This window comes from Aegilops tauschii, chromosome 5 (assembly GCF_002575655.3).
Source record: "Aegilops tauschii subsp. strangulata cultivar AL8/78 chromosome 5, Aet v6.0, whole genome shotgun sequence".
In the NCBI taxonomy this organism is placed as follows: domain Eukaryota; kingdom Viridiplantae; phylum Streptophyta; class Magnoliopsida; order Poales; family Poaceae; genus Aegilops; species Aegilops tauschii.
Genome location: NC_053039.3, coordinates 359,832,588 through 359,839,344, shown reverse-complemented (window position 1 = coordinate 359,839,344; position 6,757 = coordinate 359,832,588).

The window sequence follows — 6,757 nt, the reverse complement described above, 5'->3', positions numbered from 1 at the left end:
TTTGTAAATGGACGGCTCAACATATATAAGCTAACAATTCATGCATGCTTATTTTTTGAGATATAAATAGAGAACATAAGCAAAACCATTAGTTGCGTATATTCGAGTCTTCACTTTGTAGGAGGTGTGAGATAATATGTAGACCAGAGTCCTCAATTTTCTCAAATGGTACCCAGAGTGTGCATGTAAATGAATATCCTCACCTCACACTTTATATCAGAAAGAGATGAACATCATATGACAATGAAAGTAGGTGGTCGAAAAAATGAAGTTATTTTTTAGTTCTTTATGTCTTTCAACATGGCCTGCCACTACCAATCAAACATACATATGTGAAGTCGTAGAATCATTACTCAAATAATCACCACACAATTTGCCAATATCATAATTAGTACTATCAAAGTTTGCTCAGGGACTTCCATTGGTGCAATATTTAACAACCTTTTTAAGATGGTAAAACACTAAAACTATTATGTTAGCCAAGCAACCTTTGTATGATAAGTATAAACTATCATTACTCCATCCACAAGGGATAACTATAAAATACCAAAGTTGGGGACGCGGGCGTCATGATGTAGTGGAGGTGGTCGGCAAGGTGGAGGTGACCAAGGGAAGGTGCTGGAGCCGGGTGCTACATGTAAACTGTGTTGGGTTTTTCCCGGAAGAGGAGGGGAGATGCACTACAATAGAGATAAGTATTTCCCTCAGTGGGAACCAAAGGTTATCGAACCAATAGGAGAACCAAGCAAACTCTCGTCGTCAGCACCTACACACACAAAAGCAAATACTTGCACCCAACTGAAAGTGCAATCATGCCCTTAATCTTATTTTGATGTTGATGACAACATGCATTTTGGGACTAATCATGTTTATCAAGTATATCTCAGGATTATGTCTCAAGGGCCGTGTGTGGATCATGACTACGGACAAATATATATATATATATCACTCAAGAGCGGAGATACAAGACAAAAGCTTTGGCTCTTTTTTGTTTTGTTCTTGAGTATAGGGATCCCGCACTATTAAGAGGGGATCATTGGATTTCATGAAAGACTTGCTCAAAACCCATGAAATATCCTCTCACATCATCTCTAATTCTTCCTCTGCACTGTGCACAAAAACTGGTGTGATTCTGAGCTAGTGGGTTCAGCTATCACCGGACGTCCGAAATTCTACGGACGTCCGACCTCTCATAGCCGACCGGGCATCCGACTCTCTCCAGATGTCCGGTGCATCTTCACTGAAAAGAAAATAGCGGAAATCCGGTCTCACCGGATGATTGGCCATCAGACGACCGTTCTTCTCTAGATATCCAGTACTACCCCAATAGAATAGATATTAGCAGATTTCCGACCTCACCGGACGTCCGGTCGCCGGACGGCCGGCGCCTTCCGGACGTCCGCTGGATATGTGCCTCATGCTTCTCCTGTGGCCTGGTAGGATTCCCAGTGACTGGACGACCGGCGGCCCGGCCAGACGTCCGGTCCAATCTGAGCCACCAGACATCCGGTACTCACCGGACATCCGAAAACTCCTGTGCACTAAGTGGCTTAACGGACAGTTTTTATGCTACTACTATATATAGCCTCCTCTCTCCCATGGGATAAGGTGGACCATCCACTTTGAGCTTTCAAAGAACACATCGCACTCCCTCTCTTGATCCCCTACACTAAATCCTAGATCCCCAAGGGATTTGGGAACATTTGAGAGAAGTTCTCCAATCAAGTTATAAATCCACTCCTTCCCCTTCTTCTCACCAAAGGAATTCGTGATTTGAGCAAGTCTTGAGCTTTTCCCCATCGTTCTTGTTACTCTTGGAGGTTGGAGACTCCTAGCCGGTAGGAGTCTTTCGGAGAGGAATCGACCATTGTGATTACCCCCGAAAAAGTTTGTGAGGGTTTGGAGACCACCCCAAGGTCTACCACTAGTGGTTGAGAAACGCCTTCGTGGTCTTGTCTCAAAGGGAGAATAGGGTGAGCCTTCGTGGCGTTGGTGTGCCTTCGTGGTAACATCCACCTCTCTAACGGTGACTAGCTTCCCTCCAAGGAAGTGAACATCGGCGTACATCCTCGTCTCCCGGAGTTGCTGTTATCCCTAACCCTAACTCTCTACTTGTGGTTACTTGTCTCCTAGCTCTTACTTATATCATATTGTACTTGCTTACTCACTTACTTGTTTATCTTGCTTAGCACTTAGCATCATACTTGCAATTGTTAGGCTCACTTTCATATTCCGCATTATTGCCTAAAATTGCTAAGTAATAATTAAAATTTGTAATTGTACCTATTCACCCCCCCTCTAGGTCCATCTTGATCCTTTCAATTGGTATCAGAGCCTCGTGCTCTATTCTTGGGGCTTAACCGCCCTAGAGTGAGATGAACCCCGATGGGACTCCCCTTGTTGCAGATCTGAAGAATACGGGCGTGGCTTCCACGGAAGCCAAGTCCTTCACTTCAGAGGATCTGGAACGAGCTCTTGCTAAGCAAAAGGAGGAGCATGATGCTTCTCTTGAGGCCTTGGTCCAAATGAGATTAGCCACACTAACCACGATGCTTGCACCACTTTCTGGTGGTGCGGCCTCGAGGCCAGCTGTGCCTACTCCTTCACTTGGCCAACAACCTCCTAGTAATGAACACTCTAGTGTTCCTTGGCTTTATGCAAGACCTCAAATAGAGAAACCTAAGTATAACCCTCAAGGCAAACCTCCTTTACTTGATGACACTACCGATTTTGCTTTGTGGAGAGTTGCTATGCAGGATCATCTTCGATATGGAAATGATGAGATGTTGGAGATCTTGGAGTATGGATTCCAAGTTGTTGACCCAAAGAATCTTACTCCAAGAGAGGTATATGACAAGAATCTCAATGACACAGCAACCATGTGCATAAGGAGAGGTATGACTGACAAGCAAAGGAGACCATACATACACATCACAAGTGCCAAGAAATTATGGGATAGCATTGTGAGGACCAAGACCGGTACCTCCACTCTCCAGCTTGCTTAATATGAAATTGCCAAGGGTCAATTGCAAAACTTTTGTATGGAGAAAGGTGAATCTCCCAAGCAACTACTTGAGCGTCTCATGACTCTCACCGCCGACATCGAGTCATGTGAATGTGACAAGACTCAAGATGGATTCAACTTGACTAAGCGATTTCTCGTGGATAAGTTGCTTCATGCTCTTGCTCTGTATCATCACCAAATGGTGTGGGACATAAGACAAAACCATGGATTCAAGGAAATGACTCCAGATGACATCATATCAACCTTCCAAATATTTGAAGAGTCCAAGGCAAATGCCACAAAACATCTTGCCATGCATGGTACCTCAACATCAAAGATCAATCTTGCATTGAAGGCCAAGCATGTATGTGAAGAAGAGCAAAGTGAAGAAGAAGAAGATGATGAGGATGAAGACGGTGATGAGATCGACTCCGATGAGAGCCCTTCATATGAAGACATTGCCCTCTTTGTCAAGAAGTTTAGCGCGGGAAAATTCAAGGGAAGATTCCAGAAGAAGAAAGTGAGAAAATGCTACAACTGTGAAGAAACCAACCACTTCTCTGACGAGTGCCCTTATGAGAAGAGAGAAGATAAACCAAGGTTTCCCAAGAAGAAGTTGCCAAATCCTTTGAACTCCAAGCTCAAGAAGAGAGATGGGAAAGCAATGGTTGCTCATGAAGAATCTGATCCGGATGATGTTAGTGGTGTTGCCGGAGTTGCTCAAGATTCTCAAAACACCTTGAGGCTAGTCAACAAGAGTGATGATGTTGTCACCTACAAGTATATGAAAGACTACAAGCGCAACGCTCACAAGTGCCTGATGGCAAAGGCCATGGTAGAAGATGGAGAGGACCAAAGCTCTCCTGACAAGGTCAAGGTAACCCCACGATCAAACCCTCCTCTTTTCACTCTGTCTACTCCTAGTGATGAGTATCTTGATGCGGAGGACAATTATGATGATGATGATATAGATGATCCTATGCTTGCTAAACTAAATAAGTCCATGTGCTCTCTCAAAGGAAAGAAGCTCACTATGTTTCGTATGCTTATGGAGATGGTGAGTAAGCACACCATCACCATTAAGGAACTCAAAACCCTCATCACCGAGGAAAAGGAAAAATATGAAATCCTTGAGCGGAAAGTCCAATATGAGGAAGCACGAAATGATGAACTATGCTGGAAAATTGGTGCAAACATTGATGTTCATGCTAGAGATATTTCCTCCTTGAAAAAGGCTCAGGATTCTTGCCAAGAGTTGATGAATGATAAAAGTAAGCTTGCTAAGTCTGATGCTTCTCTCTCTAAGGATTGTGAGCTCCTTTCCGTGTCTCTCAAGACTAAGGAAGAAGAGCTCACCCTTTTTACAAAGAGTTTTGAGACACTCCAGCATACTTATCTTGAAACTCTAGCCAAGGCTTACTCTTCTCCTATTATTAATGTTGATGCTTGTACTACTAACTCTAGTAGTGATTTAGCATCTATTCTTGAGGAAAATCGCTTTCTCAAGGCTCAAATCGAGAAAGGTCTCATGGCATGTGCTCAAGGACAAAAGAACCTTGATGAGGTATTGAGCCAACACAATGAGGTGTTTGCCAAAGAGGGGCTCGGGTTTGACCCAAGCACAAGCAAGAAGAAGACGTATTCTCAAAAGTGCGTCACCCCTCTAAAAGAAACATTTGTACGAGAAGGGCACAAGGAGAAAGGTAAGGTTGTTAGTGGGTGATGTCTACTACACAACCTTGTTCTTGTAGACGTTGTTGGGCCTCCAAGTGCAGAGGCTTGTAGGACAGTAGCAAATTTCCCTCAAGTGGATGACCTAAGGTTTATCAATCCGTGGGAGGCGTAGGATGAAGATGGTCTCTCTCAAACAACCCTTCAACCAAATAACAAAGAGTCTCTTGTGTCCCCAACACACCCAATACAATGGTAAATTGTATAGGTGCACTAGTTTGGCAAAGAGATGGTGATACAAGTGCAATATGGATGCTAGATATAGGTTTTTGTAATCTGAAAATATAAAAACAGCAAGGTAACAAGTAATAAAAGTGAGCGTAAACGGTATTGCAATGCTAGGAAACAAGGCCTAGGGTTCATACTTTCACTAGTGCAAGTTCTCTCAACAATAATAACATAATTGGATCATATAACTATCCCTCAACATGCAACAAAGAGTCACTCCAAAGTTACTAATAGCGGAGAACAAACGAAGAGATCATGGTAGGGTACGAAACACCTCAAAGTTATCCTTTCTGATCGATCTATTCAAGAGTCCGTAGTAAAATAACATGAAGCTATTCTTTCCGTTCAATCTATCCTAGAGTTCGTACTAGAATAACACCTTAAGACACAAATCAACCAAAACCCTAATGTCACCTAGATACTCCAATGTCACCTCAAGTATCCGTGGGTATGATTATACGATATGCATCACACAATCTCAGATTCATCTATTCAACCAACAGAAAGAACTTCAAAGAGTGCCCCAAAGTTTCTACCGGAGAGTCAAGACGAAAACGTGTGACAACCCCTATGCATAAGTTCACAATGTTACGGAACCCGCAAGTTGATCACCAAAACATACATCAAGTGGATCACGTGAATATCCCATTGTCACCACAAATAAGCACATGCAAGACATACATCAAGTGTTCTCAAATCCTTAAAGACTCAATCCAATAAGATAACTTCAAAGGGAAAACTCAATCCATCACAAGAGAGTAGAGGGGGGAGAAACATCATAAGATCCAACTATAATAGCAAAGCTCGCGATACATCAAGATCGTACCATCTCAAGAACACGAGAGAGACAGATCAAACACATAGCTACTAGTACATACCCTCAGCCCCGAGGGTGAACTACTCCCTCCTCGTCATGGAGAGCGCCGGGATGATGAAGATGGCCCCCAGTGAGGGATCCCCCCCTCCGGCAGGGTGCCGGAACAGGGTCCCGATTGGTTTTTGGTGGCTACAGAGGCTTGCGGCGGCGGAACTCCCGATCTATTGTGCTCCCCGATGTTTTTAGGGTATATGGACATATATAGGCGAAAGAAGTCGGTCAGGGGAGCCACGAGGGGCCCACGAGGGGCCCACGAGGGTGGGGGCGTGCCCAGGGGGTAGGGCGCGCCTCCCTGCCTCGTGGCTTCCTCAAAGCTTCCCTGACGTCTACTCCAAGTCTCCTGGATTGCTTCCGTTCCAAAAATAACTCTCCCGAAGGTTTCATTCCGTTTGGACTCCGTTTGATATTCCTTTTCTTCGAAACACTGAAATAGGCAAGAAAACAGCAATTTGGGTTGGGCCTCCGGTTAATAGGTTAGTCCCAAAAATAATATAAAAGTGTTTAGTAAAGCCCATAAACATCCAAAATAGATAATATAATAGCATGAATACTTCATAAATTATAGATACGTTGGAGACGTATCAGCATCCCCAAGCTTAATTCCTGCTCGTCCTCGAGTAGGTAAATGATAAAAGAAATAATTTATGAAGTGTGAATGCTAGCAAGTGCATAAGTTTGATCAATGATAGTTCCAATCACTTTTTCTAGCATCATTATATATCATAGCAGTAGCTCATATCTTAAAGCTTCTCATGATCAAGTAACAAACTATTCACATGTTAAAGTATAGATCATAAACTTTCTTGAAAACTAACAAACCGCGTTCTCAGTCATCAAACAATTGCAATTCATCTTATTTTCAGGATGGGTCTATGTAAGATCTTTGATTTAGCAAATCCCACATACTCAACTATCAT